Source organism: Bidens hawaiensis, unplaced genomic scaffold, assembly GCF_021521415.1.
Source record: "Bidens hawaiensis isolate Kalapana, Puna unplaced genomic scaffold, B.hawaiensis_p1.1 tig00035479_1, whole genome shotgun sequence".
Taxonomy (NCBI): domain Eukaryota; kingdom Viridiplantae; phylum Streptophyta; class Magnoliopsida; order Asterales; family Asteraceae; genus Bidens; species Bidens hawaiensis.
This window is the reverse complement of record NW_027496170.1, coordinates 30,618-48,005: the sequence shown is the minus strand read 5'-3', so window position 1 is coordinate 48,005 and position 17,388 is coordinate 30,618. Positions and strand designations below refer to the sequence as shown.

At 36.4% G+C, this 17,388-nt stretch overlaps 1 long non-coding RNA gene across 1 annotated transcript; it reads right to left on the bottom strand.

The window, feature by feature from the left end:
• Positions 1–8,088: 8,088 nt before the first annotated feature.
• On the bottom strand, positions 8,089–9,513 carry LOC143587392 (uncharacterized). Its single transcript, XR_013144882.1, has 3 exons — positions 8,808–9,513; positions 8,336–8,457; positions 8,089–8,210 (listed from the first exon to the last, which is right to left on the bottom strand). It is a non-coding gene; the product is annotated as an uncharacterized LOC143587392 (long non-coding RNA).
• Positions 9,514–17,388: the final 7,875 nt, after the last annotated feature.

Here is a 17,388-nt window from a genome sequence, read left to right as displayed (position 1 = left end):
TTCTTCCCACTCCCTCCAACTTCACCCTCGGTACACTCCCTAGAAAAGTGACCTGTCTTACCACACTTGTAGCATGCAGGCTTAGAACTGCACTCATGAGCATAATGACCTACCTTCCCACACTTGTAGCAAACATTCGACCCAACTCTACACTCTCCAGCATGCATCTTTCCACACTTATGACATGTATCCGAACCCTTTCCCCACCTACAGTCACCACTGTGTGCCTTGCCACAAGTCTTGCACGACCTGTTCTCCCAAACTCTTGGCTGTTTGTTCTTAGGGTTCCACATCTGGGTACCGGGTTGTTTAGAAGGAGCGACCCATTTCTTGTCTTTCTTCTTGTCTCCCACCACCACATCATCCGCAGCCAGGTCTGCATAGACCATCTCTGCGAGTTCGACAGCAGAATCGAAGGTAGCATGTTTACTTGTCCTGACTAACATGCGGACTCTCTGTGGTAATCCCCTCACACAACACTTGATTCTCTTAGCCTCAGTGTTGACCATATCGGGCACCAACCTAGACATTCGGTTGAACTCAGTGGTGTACTCACGATGTGTCATCGTCCCAGCTTTCAAGTTCAGGAACTTCATCTCCGCCCTTTCAACTTCTGCATCAGCACAGAACCTCTTCATCACTAACTCCTTCAGATACTCCCACTTCATGGCCTTGATTTCCTCTCGACTCCTTCTTTGCTCAATCGATTCCCACCAATACATTGCCTCATCTTCAAACGATTGGGTGGCATAACCGACAGCTTGATTGGGATGGCACTCGCTAATGCGGATAATTTTATCCATGGCGGTTATCCACTGAAGAGTAGCGATTGCGTCTCCCAAACCAGTCAGCTTTGGTGGGTCGCATCCCTTGAAGGACTTATAGTTGCACCCACATCGGCCTCTCTTCCTGTCACCAGCTTTCTCAGACTTAACCACACTCGAGGCCTCCCTCTCTTCTTCCTCATATCTCCTACCCTCACCTCTTGCCCCTCCAGCAGTTCTTTCATGGCTTCCAGCAGACCCTCCCGGAGTAATATTCTTCACAGCAGTGGCTACAGCTTGAACAATAGCTGCTTGAATTGCGGGATCCAGTTGAACCCCTTCGTTGTTGACCGGACCTCCTCCAGCTGCACTCCCCTCATCTCCGGTGTTGGAAGCTGTCTCAACCGAAGGTTGCTGGACACGACGAGGCCTGCCGCGTCGTCCAGTGCGACCTCCAGCTCCAGCAATGTCTCCAGCTCCAGCCATCGTATTCTAAAAGGGAAAACACAAACATCATCACTCAAGGAATTATTTAGTACAAGGATAGTAAGTCTAACAGGTAATAACAGTGGCCAGCTGTGATTAGCTGATCACGGTACTTTCCGTGTCCTACACACTTCCTTTTATGAGTCCATTTGTGTTGATTCTACTTAAACAGTTAGTCAATCAAAACAATCAATTAATCCTATCCTTATCGATCACATATCCTTTCTTTATCTGTTATCATACATCATTTAATCATACATCTTACCTTTGCTTAGCTTTCTTGAGCGACCCATGGCATTCTTGAACTAGGATCTTGTTTCTTTTCTTACTTAAATCCCATTCTCTGTTCGAGTCTAAGCATGTGGGATGCTTAAATCTCTCGAACTTTGCTCTGATACCAACTTGTACGGCCCCGTTACCGGTAGCCCTACTTTCGTGTTGGATTTACTTATAAACGCAGTTCTAATATCAGAGTTAATTAAAAACATTCGCGGAATATAAAAACTTTAATAAAACATTTCATAACAACTCAAAACTTGTCTTAAACAACCAACTTTTCTTTCGAAAACTAAGTAATTAAAACATAACACGCCCTGAGCCTTCCGATGCCAGTCTCTTATTCAACGCCACGTGTCCCCTCAAGCGAGCTGCCTCATCCTACTCACCTGCATGCATACTAAAAGTCAGCTACCCTGATTGAGTTCTAGTTAATCATACATTATACAATACACATAAACTTATATTCTTTCAATCATACCTTCATACTTTCATACTTTCTTTTGTACTAACTTGCTTTCATATCTTACGTTATAAAGAGCATTACGCCCTACATTCCTCGAGTATTATTAGGGCTTGGTACCCTCCTTCCTCGAGTATTATTAGGGCTCGGTACCCTCCTTCCTCGAGTATTATTAGGGCTCGGTACCCTCCTTCCTCGAGTATTATTAGGGTTCGGTACCCTCTTTCCTCGAATATTAGTAGGGTTCGGTTCCCTAGTTCTCGAATATTAGTAGGGTTCGATTCCCTCTTCGTTAGCATACAACCATACATCATACCTCGAGTATTATTAGGGCTCGGTACCCTTTTCGTAACCATACAACCATACAACCATCCTTTCCTTCTTTTATTAACTTTATCACGTTCATACACATAAGCATACATATCATACTTACCTTATATATAGCGTTACAACCTGACAGTATGTGCAATATCCGAAGATCGTTCACGTACCATCAAGCAATCTTTCATACATTTCACATTATTCACATAAGGCATACACTTATCTCTTAGGATAAGCGTATTAAAAAACATATTGAGTATGCACACAGCCCCGAAAACATAACACATAAATGGGGCTAGAAACTCACCTGAATCCTGTTACGCTCTCCGTTTATCGTTATTCCCTTCTTGAGCTGTGCACGGCTAACTGTATAATATTTACATGTATCAATTAACTACCACTAATCATATCATCTTTCTAGTCTTAGCTACTACCCACAACGAACGAGGGTCCGGGGGCAGCGCCCCTGGCAGCGGGGTCTAGGGGCGGCAGCCCCTAGCAGGGTCCAAGGGGCAGAGCCCCTGGCTGGGGTCGAGCTGCCTTAACACATTTTTCATTAGGTTTTTAATTTATTTTCTTATTTGCTAACTCCAGCGAACTTAACAGTAAGCGAACTTACCATTAAGCGAACTTATCGTTAGCGAACTTAAGCATAGGCGAAGTTAGTGTTCGGCGAAGTTAACCCTAGGCGAACATATGCCAGGCGAAGTTGAGCATTAGCGAACTTAACCTTGGGCGAAGTTATCATGGGCGAACTTATCACTAGGCGAAGTTATGGCTTGGCGAACTTACTCAGCGAACTTATGTACTCGGCGAAGTTCATACAATGGCGAACTTAGCTTGCAGGCGAGGTTAAGCTTGCAGGCGAAGTTGTTCAGCAGTGGTTACTGTTCGCTCTAAAACCCCTTAATCATAATCGTTTAACACGAAATCCAGGAACATGGTATTTAACTAACCCGCGACTATTCCTATAGTCGTTTTTGGTTAAGATTTGACCCGAAAACACGTAAAGTTTGGACCTTTAACTAACCCGCGACTATTCCTATAGTCGCTATCTTAAACGAACCGTACATGTTTATGGGTTTATTAGGTTCGTCGTAGCATCAAGTTCGCTACCTTACGCTTCGTTTAGATCCGATCTATTATCGTTTCAAGTTTCATGGCAAACCGTCTATAAAAACATGAACTTTAAGATCGAAATCTTACCTTTATGTGTTCGGTTTGCGTGGTTATCTCGTATCTAGCTCGTATATCGAAGATCTAATAATGGTTGGCTTGATTTTGGTCTTGGACGTCTCTCTCTCTCGTCCGTATAGGAGGTGGTGTAGGATGTGTGTGTTTTGAGTGTGTAGAGATTTATGAAAGATGGAAATGATAGTTAGGGTTTTAGGATGGTTTAAGGGGATATTTATATCCCTTAAAACCCATGGACATAAGGCCCATTTCATTTAATCCATCTTAATTAGTCCAAGTCCATGATCTTTTCCTCATTAGACGTTAATTAGTAATATTAAATGCACGACAATTTAACGCAACATTCTCTATTTATTATTAGAATATTTAGGATGTTACAACAAGGGTATTAAAAATCGCCAGATGCTTGTTAAGACTGATGAAAATCATTCCGTCGCTGGACAACTTCGATGTAAGCAAGTTCGCCTATAGATAACTTCGCCCGCAGCTAAGTTCGCTCGGACAATTATCTTCGCCTACACTTAAGTTCGCTAATGCTTGGTTCACTTAAAGTTAAGTTCGCTTAAAGCTTAAGTTCGCTTAAGGTTTAAGTTCGCTTAAAACCTAAGTAAAAGTAATCTGATACGATAGGACGAGTATTGATACGTGAAACTCATATACAGTTAGCAGAGCACAATTAAAGAAGGGAATTACGATTTTCGGAGAAAGAAACAGAATCCAGGTGAGTTTCTAGCCCCATTTCCTTGTTATGTTTTCGGGGCTGTGTGCATACTCGATGTGATACTTAATACAATTACCTTAAATGGTAAGTGTATGCCATGTATGATTTATATGTTATTTATGTATGTATATTTTTACTGTGAATGAAAGCTTGTCGGTACGTGAACGATCTTCGGATATTTCACGTATTGACAAGGGAGGTATGATGATAGCTTAATTTGTATGTTAGATATATATATATATATATATATATATATATATATATATATATATATATATAACATATGAGTATGTATGAATGATAAAAGAAAGTATATGTATATTTCGGGTATGTAAAGACAATATGTACGGAGATGAAGAAATAAGGGATCAGACCCTAATAATATCTGAGATAGAGAAGAAAGGGATCAGACCCTAATAATATATGAGATAGAGAAGTAAAGAGGGATCAGACCCTATTAATATCCGAGATAGACAAGAAAGGGATCAGACCCTAATAATATCTGAGATAGACAAAGGAAAGAGGGATCAGACCCTAATAATATCTGAGATAGAATAGGAAGGGATCAGACCCTAATAATATCTTAGATAGAATGGACAGTAAATATAAAGTATGAAAGTAATAAGGTATGTACGTATGTATGATAGTATGAAATGAAAGTAAATTAGTAAAATAATTATTATGTATCTTCGGATGCATGATTTAAGGTAAGTGTATATATTGTATGATGTATGGTTAACTAGAACTCACTCAGCGTAGCTGACTTTTAGTATGCACGCAGGTGAGTAGGATGCGACAGTTGGCGTGAGCGGGACACATGGCAGAAGAATAAAAGCATGGCATCTGAAGACCTGCTATGTTTTATATAAGTTATGTTTTGATTTTGAAAGACAAGAAGAATGTTTTAAGACATGTTTATGATTTGATATGTATTATTTTATGAAAGTTTTATATTCCGCGTAAGGTTTTAATTAACTCTGATATAAAGAACTGTTTTTATGAGTAGATCTAACGACCAATGTGAGACACCGGTAGCGAGGCCTTACAGTTATTTATATAGTCTAAACTACTACAAACTTTAATTTATTTTCATAAAAAAATATAAGTCTACAAAACAAATTAACCATTCAAATTTGCGACGTCCAAATAATTCAACATGTTCATAACCATCAATAAAAATATTATAAAGCAAGCGAGCATCATCTTTAAAACAAATATGCTCACTTTGATATCATAGCTCGCTTTTGTCATTATCTACTCCAGGCGCTCCTTTCACATAACTACAATAAGCTTTTAGACGAATATATGTGAGGCACCACCTTTGTAGCAATCAGAATAATATTTGCTTAGGAAATTATCAAATCCATTGAGGCAGAAAAATAAATCATGAATGTTGAAAGTGTCAAAACTGGCCACTTAACGTGCTTAAAATTGTTAAAGCATTTGGGTGAAGTGGTCACATAAAACTTTTACAAATTTGTTTCTTTAGAATTTGCTCTTAACATACCAGCACTGAGTGAAGTGGTCACATAAAACTTTTACAAAACAAAAAGAAATACCAAACCTCATTATATAAACTAAATTTGCCCTATAACTGAAATTGGGAACAAAATGACAACAATAGAAACAATTTACTATCTATAATAAAAAAAATTCACAAATACCAGCAAACACTAACTGATACGCCTATACAACAGAAAATACCTCGACATGATTGATTTTACAAACAAATTAAAAACATTTACGGCTCAACTAATCGGATGTAAAATATAAACTACGAACTCAACATAAAAGACAGAAAATCAGTTCATGGTTGCACATGAATAAACCGAAATCGAGACCTAACATGTTTTCAATAGATCAATTTACAATCTAAACCTAAAATTTTCGCAAAATATTAGGAAACGCAAATGAATACACAAATACTACAAAAAAAAACAGCTAGAGAAAATTAATCAAAGAAGTAAATTAAGAACAATTGCGGCTTGAAGAAATAGTTCAAGTTGATACTGCATTTGAAGGCTTTTGGAGTTGTGTACTTGAGCAATAAATAAAAATTACTTACTAATATACCTTCTTTTAATGCTTCTTCAGCCGCATGTTGGTGAGAAGTACCAATAACACCATTTTGACGTTGAGCAATCACCAAAGCATTACGGGTGTGACACTGTGTCATGCCCGGGTCAAGTTTGACACATCAACCATTAACACCACTCCTACTGAATCGCTAAAAATAACAAAAAAAAGATTCATTTCCATAGATGCTATCTTTATAGAAAAGAAAAGATCAATCTTTTTTTATGACAACTTTAGAAAAATTATTATTATTCATATGGGATTCTGACCTGATGTGAGAAAGTTAATGTGCAAGCTGTCCACATATCTTTTTCTATTTCTTTTGAATCTGTACAGAAGAACAAACATAGTGCAAGTGTATCAGCAATAATTATTAGTTAATAAACACAAAACAACCCAAGCCTGAGTTGAGTCGAAGTTTGAAAAAACTAGCGAGCCAAGCTCGAGCCCTCATAAGTCAAAATGAGTTGTGCTTAAGCCTAGACAAGCTTCAACTCGGCTTGTCTCGCTTACACCCCTAGTATGTGGGATTTTACACTCTTAGAATGATATATTTATAACTGATCATGTAGTACATGTTAGGCTGTCATAAAGTTTACCTACACCCAATGCTTTCAATAATGATTCATAAGACAAGACAAACTCAGCTTTTGATATTAGTTGTAACTTCACACTTTCAATCCTATAAAGCGATTTTAGGACATGTAACATAAAACCAATTGAATCGGTTACTCCAAACCAGATAAAGTAACACTTAGAGTCACGCGCAATCTTGGTAAGAAAACCTATATTGTCATAGATAGTAAGATACTCACCAAACCAAGCCAGACGCTCAAACCACCACCTATCAGTCCCAATCCTATGTTGTCATACTATAGTGATTCTTGGTATCAGTTCGGTTCCGTCAAGCTCTTGAACTATGGCATTGTGAATTTTCGTATGTGAATGCTGGTCATGTCATGTATTCATCATATTGAAAACCAAAACCTTCCATATATAACCTTGTACGACACTATCATTTGCTTGACCCGATTAAAATTCGTTTACATCCTCATTTAAAAGTGTTGGATCCATAACGATAAACTTCAGCACAGCTAGAACATTATTGACACAACACAAATGAAAAATTAGCAATTTAGCAATAATTTTTATATGTTTATCATCTTCAAAATAACATGATGAATAGTAACACAATTCAATTATTTTTATTATATTTTAAATATTATAACTATTATTATACAAATACATCTTAAAAAATATTAAATAACAATTACATAAAGAATTTGCTCGCAAGCAAGATAAGTAAAGCTCAAGCCCGTCTATTAAACAAACTTATTTTTAGGCTCAAGCTCGTTTAAGCTCTGAACGGGCCCGTTTAGTAAATAAGTGGTAGTGTAAATTTACGCGGTACCCCCGTTTTTTTACGCGATAGTGTAAATTTACCCGTTTTCATCCGAAATTTTTTGTACGTAGTGCATATTTAGCCGTTTTTCCCCGAAATCTTTTATACGTGGTGTAAAATTTAGCCGTTTTCGTGCAAATATTTTTATACGTAGTGTAAATTTGGCCTTTTTCAGCCAAAATGTTTTTGTAAGTAGTGTAAATTTAGCCGTTTTCGACCGAAAATTTGAGTCCAGCCCACTTTGTGATTTTTTATACATTTTCAGTCCCCCCCCCCCCCGCCCCCCGGTTGTCTTAGCCCAAGCTTCGCCACTAGACTTAAAGCTAAACCAAACCGAATCATGAAAGTGCATACCTCGTGGCTATGGGCTATGAGGGAACCGCTGAATAATTAAATAAGATTTGGGAAACCTTAAGACCCAAATTCACAATCCAACAGCCATGAGTTGGCAGTAAATTTGAAGAATCTACATTTCAGTATTGTTGCATTTTCTGATTCAAAGTCTCGCTGCAATATATATATATATATATATATATATATATATATATATATATATATGAAAACCCAACACAAATGCAATTTTTAATTTTAACTTAAGGTTACAAATTTACAAAACTTACAGAAAAACAAACCCGCGAGAAGTCTATTTGAATGGAATTCCGGTTGTATTAGTATGAAACAACTTTTGAACATCTTCTCAGCTGAATAAACCTCCGCATACCTTTCTATACCAAAATCATAGCCAAAAATGCGTCTGTTTGTCCATATTACCACAAATCATTGGAATTTAAATTAGAAAAAGAAACTTTTTACATATTTAGTTAAAAACAAATTGAGTTATATATTTTCTCTAACTTCTAACCAAGAATCTTTGTATAACTATGCAAACATGATCATTTGACCCTCTAACACACACAAAAAATGTTATCGGTAACTTTTAATTTACTACTTACATTCAAGAAAAAGGTGACTGATTTGACTTTTGAAAGTCAAACCTATAAAGTCAATATCAATTATGATTGGATGAATCAAATTAATATTTAATGAAAAATTGTTGAATTATTAGGACAATAGATAGTGAATTGCAAACCTAAATAGCATTACCTTTAACTTGCAATCCGTTGTGTTCCTCTAGGTAATAAAATTACATATTTCAATGATGACTTAACGGAAACCAAAGCAACCAAACTGCAAATTCAACCTCATTTTTCACAAATTCCTTTCAAGTCAACCCTGTCAAATTAAGAAACATCACAATTCACAACTGATTCGACAAACAAGATAAAAAGAAATGTGAAATTCATATTAAGCAAACCTCCAAACTTGAAATAATTTCAATTCACCTTTCGATCTCATATCAAAAGCTCTAGAAACCGAAACATGCCACTCAAAGTTGCATCCACTTCCACAAAATCCTTTGTTCGTATAACCTATCTTCGATATAAGTAGATAATTAAATAAAAATCAAAATTCATCAACCAGATTAAATGCATCCGAAAAAAATCAAGAATATAGCTCTCTTACTAACTACAATCTGATTGAACTGTGGATCTTTTGAAATCAACATAAAAGAAACGAGCAGCTCCAATATTTGACTCACAAAACAAAATGGCTCGTTGATTTCAAATCGATAAACCATGACCGAACTGCTTGTGTTCAATACCATTTACAACGAATTAAAGTAGAACAAACAAACAAGCAAACTAATATTCCCTGTATCTAGATGAAACGTTTCTAATAAAACAACCATGCCTGATATGAAACGGTTTATGAATGTTTCGGCTCAAATCTGTAACAGTCTCTAGCCGCTAGGGTTTAGATCGAAGAACAACCATGATCCTCGTGGGGTCGTGGTTCGAAGAAATCACATAGAATCGTTGAAACTGGAGGGGAGAGAGAGAGAGAGAGAGAGAGAGAGAGAGAGAGAGAGAATTCGAGAGGATGGATAGGGTTAGGTTGAATTTGTTAAGCGAGAATTCAAAATTCAAAATTCAAAATAAAGCAAGCATGTAAGAAAAGATGCCATCAAGCAAATGGCTTCAATATGCATTAGGGGTTGTAACATGTGCAATAAGAGTTCTAAAACTCTTAAATTTAAGAGTTTTAATAAAATGACATTTTTTCCCTTCCTATATGTATTATAATTTAGTATAGATATAGTGTGTATATATATATGCATATATATATAAACATAATTGAAAGTTTAAAATGAGTTGTGTTTTCAGGTTTGAAAATTAATGAATATTGAAGGATTCACAACATTTAAAAATTTCGTCCCGAAATTAAAATAAAAATAAATTTTTAAAAGAAAACAACTAGTACTAGGTATTGAAAAAAGTTTTAACAATTTTATATATACATAATTAAATAAAAGGAATAACGTAAATCTTTGAATGGCCCGAAAGACGCCACAAATGGGAAAATTGACATGGACACTTATATATAAGATGTACTAGCGGCATATCCACCATGCCCTTATCATATTCTATTTATCCAGTTTTCCAAAATCATTCCTTGTTCCGAGTTACTTCACACAACCGTACTTATTATGTTTTCTGTGCAAGGAATTTGTTAATTACGTGTCGACCCATATTACATTTATCGTCAGATGGTCCACATAATCTGTCTCATTGTGTGGTTTTTATTTTAAAAAAATTAAACACAATATTTTCTTATAAGAAAACTTGGAAATCAAGAACAGTGAACTATAAGGATCAAAATTAACAAAATATATAAAAAAATCCTTAAGGTTAAGGATAAGCGAAAATATTAGGTCCAAATAAATAATTGAGACTATTTATGTTTAAACAAAATAAACGATCTTATAGAAGTTTAGAACGAAATAAGTGAATGAAACTCGATTCGGTTAGAATGAAACTCGATTCAAATGAAACTCGATTCTTTTAAACTTCAACTCGACCCCAGCCAGGAGCTCTAACCTTGAACCCTGCTAGGGGCGGCCGCCCTTAGAACCTTGCTGCCAGGGGCGCTTCCCCAGGACCCCTGTTCATTATGGGTTTCATTTATTTAGAATGTGATCTAGTTAGGGGTAGTTAACTGATACTTATAATTGTTACACAATTAGCCAGCTAAGGAGGGGTGGTAACTCCAAAAGAAAAATGATCTAGGTGAGTTTCTAGCCCATTTACTCTGTTATGTTTTCAGGGTTTTGTGCATACTCTATGTGATAGGTTAATACACTCACTTATATAGTAAGTGTATGATATGTGAATTTGTATGTAAAGAGGTTAATACTATGTTATTATATATATATATATATATATATATATATATATATATATATATATATATATATATATATATATATATATATGTATGGTTGTATGGAAAGAAGGGCACCAGGCCCTAATAATATCCGGTGTATGTGATAATATGGTACGAAAAGAAGCGCACCGGGCCCTAATAATATCCGAGGATGAAGGGCACCGGTCCCTAATAATATATGAGGTATATAGGGCGATATGTTATTTAAAACATAGAACGATTATGTATTTACTAAATAACGAAGGTAAGTTAAAAATATAAAAGTATGAAAGTTAGAAAGAATGAAAGTATTAATGCATGGATGAAGAAAGGTAAACATGTTAAGTATATAATGTGTATCTTTGGATACGTATAAGAAAGTATGTTTATGTAATGTATGTTGCCTAATTAACTAGAACTCACTCAGCGTAGCTGACTTTTAGTATGTAAGCAGGCAAATAAAACGAGACAGCTGGCTTGAGATGGACACATGACATGTGAAGAAGGTCTTGTATTGAAGGAAAGAGGAGTTTATGTTATTTCATGTTTTGTTTTGTGACTAGTTTGAGTATTGATAAATGATCCAAGAATGCATTCGCTGATTACAAACGCGGTATGCATAGATGTTACAAACGATTAATCAATTTCTTTTTCTAAAGCGGTGACTTTATCCTTGTTAGTGCTGTCTATAATGATATTTGAATCAAAAGCTTGCACCGCTTTTAAAAAAGAAATTGATTAATCGTCTGTAACATCTATGCATACCGCGTTTGCAATTAGCAAATGCGTTATTGGATCATTTTTCAATTAAACTAATAAGAATTAGTCGTGTAATTTCGTTTTAAAACGAAAGACAAGATTTGGATGTTATGTAATATATGGTTGACTTTTAATTATTTTGCGAAAACTTTTAATTCACTATGATAATTTGAACTGTGTTTATGAGTCAATACACACACACACACACACACACACACACACACACACACACACACACATATATATATATATATATTTGGAATCGGTCTGCCCAAGACACATATTGGAGTTGATTTGGCTAGTACGTTATGAATGGGTTTATATGACTTTGATAATCTTGTTATACCTAACAACGGTATAAGAGCCGCTTATACGGATACATGTTTCAATAGATCTAAAAATTTTCGGGTTTTAAGGTGTGGTTCACCATATAGCCGAAATTTTTGGGGCTTCTGGTTACCCCTTGGTTCTTCAAGATTATACTTTACATGCATGTGATAATCTTGAAAAATTAAGTCATTTGGATGATTGGTTGTTTTGTTTGGACAAAACTCAAAACTTTCGGTTTCCTTATTCTTGGCCGAAAGCTTGAGGTTTACAAGGGGAACCATTTTAGAATGTAATACTTGCATATATGGATGTGCATTTGGATGTTCATAACCTAGCCATGACCTTGTGTTTGGATGTGTGTTTGTGTTGTGATTTGTTTAATATTCAATTTGGTTGTAATTTTCTTTTATTTGGGTTCGTAATCTATTTGTTCATACATATTGATTGTAATAATAAGTAGATTAGTTGTATTTCTTTTACTAGAAAAAAATGTATTAGGATATATTTTTTTGTAAAATAAGATGCAACAAAATTAGGGTTTTGGTTTTGGGCCTTAATGGACCTCATTGTCCAAGATAAGATTCTAGCCCAAAGACCAAAGCCCAAACTTGGAGGCCCAAGAAAGATAGGAGCTGAAGTTGGAGCCCAAAAGGAAGCCCAAATAAAGTGAAGAAGTCACAACACAAAAGTGGACACTTGAGGCATTTGGATGCGGAATCAAGTGGGAGTTCACCGACACATGCCTTTGTTCACTTGGACATGCCTTTGTTCACCTGGACATACCTTTGTGCATTTGGTCCCTTGGAGAGACTTTTGGCACACTTGTTTCGGTCAACAAGTGTGGCCAAGATTAGGAGGCTATGGTTATGAACTTGTGGTTGTTTATTTATATTTACATGGTTGATTTATATATTTTTTTTATCTTACTTGGATAAGGATAATTAACAAACTTAATATCAACAACTTGCATAAAATTGGTTTCTTAGAAATCATTAGGTAATAAAATTGGTTTTATTTAGGTTAATGATTTCACAATAAAATGGGTTTTATTAAAATGAACTTTGAAAATTGGTTTTCAAACAAAGCATCATACATTTTAATGCATCCAAATGCAAGGTACATAAAAGTTTTCCAATCTAGAATTTAGAAAACTTAAATCCCTTTTAAAACAAGTTTAACACCATCCCTTTATACAACACTTGAATTGTAACATCCCGTTTTCTATTTTCGGTTAATAAAATAAAAATATGAGTTATTATGAGTCAGGCTAGTGTTGGGTTAAATAGATATGGGTTATGGACTTGGATTAAAAAGAAAGGAAGAAAATATCATGGGCTTGAGCCCATGACCCATAGTATATAAACCAAGCTTATGCATTAATCAATTCATTTTCCACTAACTCCATACACCATCAAAAACACACACTTAGCTCTCTCTCATCCTACTTTCTCTCTCTGGCCAAAATCACTAAGAAACCCGAGCATCAACCCGAGGTAATGATAGTATGATATTGTATAGATCCAAATCCGCTAGATCTAGTCGCGAAACGATGAACTGACACCCTCAACCGTCAAAATCACAAGATCCGGAAGGGATTGGGTATGAACCGATCGAAATATGAGCTTAGAGATCCCCCTAGCTTGGATCCGGATCAAACGAGATGAAAAACGGTGAAAAACGGTGGAAAAACGAAGAGATATCGCTTTTCCGGCGAGATTTACGGTTTTCCAACGACAACGGCGCCGGCGATGAGGGGAATGTTGGTGAATACGATGAAAGGACATCTAACATTCTATCAGATGCCCTGAACCCTAGGCGCGTGCAACGAATTGGACACACCCATTTGTTAAGGAAGAATAACGAATTAACTTAATTCGTTAAGCAATTCGTTAGACAGTTCGTTATGGGGAAATGACGAATGAACCCTCATTCGTTATAAAAGGGGTCATTCGTTAAGGTTCAATTCATTATGATGACCAGTTCGTTAGAAAGTCTAATTCTTTATCAGGACCAATCTGTTATAAAGGGCCAGTTCGTTACAGAAGCCAGTTCGTTATAAATGTCCATTCGTTATGAGATAACAAAGGAGTTAATTCGTTAAAGAACTGGATGACGAACTGGATAATGAACTAAAGTTTGAAAGAATGAAAGAAAGGTTTCTGGACTTAGAAAAGAAGGGATTAATTACAAAATAGCCCTCGAACTTTATTAACCCCAGCCAGGGGCTCTGCCCCTTGGACCCCGCTAGGGGCTGCCGCCCCTAGAACCCCGCTGTCAGGGGTGCTGCCCCCGGACCCCCGTTCGTTGAGGGTTATAATTAAACTAGAAACACGATATGGGTAGTGATAGTTAAATTGATACATGTAATTGTTATACAGTTAGTCGTGCACAACTCAAGAAAGGAATAACCATAAACGATAAACGTAACCGAGTTCAGGTGAGTTTCTAGCCCCATTCCTTGCTATGTTTTCGGGGTTGTGTGCATACTCGATTTGATTTGTTAATACCCTTATCCTAAGTGATAAGCGTATGCCATATGTGATATATGTGAAAGGTATGAATGATTCCTTGTCGGTACGTGAACGATCTTCGGATATTGCTTGTACTGTCAAGTTATAATGTTATGTACAATGTACGAATGATATGTACGTATGTTATGAATTAATATAAGAGATAGTCAGGTACAGAAGAAAGAGACTGAGCCCTAATAATACTCAAGGTAGACAGGGACCGGACCCTATTAATATCCGAGGCAGAAAAGGGACTGAGCCCTTATAAATCTCGAGGCAGAAAGGGACTGAGCCCTAATAATACTCAAGGTAGAGAGGGACCAGACCCTAATAATACCCGAGGCAGAAAAAGGGACCGGACCCTAATAATATCCGAGGCAGAATAGAACAATGTAAAGTAGAGTTTAAAATAAAGTATGAATTGAAGGAAAGTATGTATATTATGAACGAATTATGAAAGTATGAAGTACATATGGAAGTACGTAGTTTTGAATGTATTGTATGTTTTATGATTAACTAGAAGTCACTCAGCGTAGCTGACTTTTAGTATGCACGCAGGTTAATTGACTAAGACAGCTGGTTTGAGGAAGACACATGGTAGGATCCAAAGAGGCTGGCATATGGAGATGTGTCGTGATGTTTGAAATACTATGTTTTATGTTATGTTTTTAAAAGACAAGTTATGGTTGTTTGTAATGAACGGTTGATTTTTATATTATTCTGCGAATGTTATAATTAACTTTAATATTTAGAACTGTGTTTATGAGTAAATCCAACGTCAAAAGTGAGGCACCGGTAACGGGGCCTTACACGAATCACTTGGGAACTCGACGTGGGATAAAGGTCACCTAACCATATTGGAGAAAACTTGTGAGTTTGAGGTGGGTTTGCCATATTCGTGGGATAAAGGTCACCTAACCACTTGTATGATAAATTCACATGTGTGTGTAAGTAGGACGACTAAATTTGGAAACCATGTGATTAGGGTCACCGAAGCATGGCGTACATAGGTGTTGATGGGATTAAACATGCCAACTAACATATGATGTTTAACCGATCCCATATAACTAGAAGTTGCAAAGGGTTGTAATCGTTAAACGTTGACTACCTTGTTAATTCAATAGTATGGTAAAGGTCACCTAACTACTATGTGAATGTAACGTTGGGTTCTAGCTTTTAATCATTAATTATCTTAAAGACATAAAGGGTATTAAAGATTAAAATTAGTTTAATGATATCAAAAATACTAAAATTGAGCTTTGTTAAATTATGTAGATGTCCGCAATCAATAATCCACCTAACGCAATTATCCCACCCGTGCATAACCTATCACTAAGAGCTATACTTGATAAGGATCGTCTTAACTATAACAATTTTATGGATTGGTATCAAAATTTGATAATTGTTCTCAAACAAGAAAAGAAATCCTACATATTGGACGATCATATTCCCGATGAACCAAACATTGACGATTTAGATGCCTACAACGATTGGTTGAAATATACCGAGGATTCAGTGCAAGTTTCTTGCCTCATGTTGGGAACTATGATTCCCGAGATTCAAAAGGATTTTGAGCATCATGGGGCATATGACATGATCACCCAGCTTAAGGAAATGTTCCTTACTCAAGCTAGGGTGGAATGCTTCAAAACGGTTCGAGTGCTTCATGCACGTCATATGGAAGAAACCCAATCGGTTTCATCTTATGTGCTTAAGATGAAAGGCCACATTGATCGACTCGAATGGCTAAATTGTCCCATCTTAAAAGAGTTAGCCACGGATAAGAACCTTAATGTCCTAACTAAAAGGTTTGAGACTTTTTTCATGAACTACATCATGAATGGATGGGACAAGAGCATTGGTGAGCTTCACACAATGCACAAAATGGACGAAGCGGGAATGGGTAAAAAGGTTTTACCGGTTCTCACGATCAATGAAGGTGGCAATACGAAGAGGCATCACCCGGAACCTAAGGCAAAGGTTGCCAAAGGTAAGAGAGATGTCAAGGGTAAGTTAGAAGGAATAGCTAAAACAGAACCAACCAAACCAAAGGAGGAGAAGCTAAAGATTAGCTCAGTGGACCTGTGCTTTGGTTGTGGTGAGAAAGGACATTGGATGAGTAATTGTCCAACCAATCTCAAAGAGCTGTAAGCAAAGAGGGATGCGGGGCAAACCTCAGGTACAACTTTCATGATCCATATTAATCATAATGTTATTTATTCTAACACATGGGTATTGGATACCGGATGTGGAACTCATATTTGCAATTTGTTGCTGGAGTTCAAAAGAAATAAGCATTTCAAGAAAGGAGATACAAGTCTCATCATGGGCAATGAAGCAAAGGTTGATGTCGAAGCCCAAGGAGACTATATTTTGAAGCTTCCAAATGGTTTGGAAGTTGTTTTGAAAAACATTTTGTATGCTGCTAGTTTGACTTGGAATATTATCTTTGTTTCTCTTTTAAGACAATATGGTTATGATTTGAAATTTGTAGACAATGGTATTTGTGTTTTCATGAATGATGTCTTTTATTTTAAAGCAACGCCGTTTAATGGCATTTATGAATTGGTTCATGATAACACATCCTTTGACAACACGTTGTACCAATCAAGCACCAAGAAACTCAAAGTAGATTTGAGTAAGACTTACCTTTGGCATTGTCGCCTTGGTCACATAAACAAGGGTCGCATAAGTACAATTCAAAAGAATGGTCTTTTGGAACCAAATGATGATTTATTTGATAAGTGTGAATCTTGTTTACAAGGAAAGATGACCAAGGAACCCTTTAGTGGAACTAATGAAAGGGCAAAAGACTTATTAGG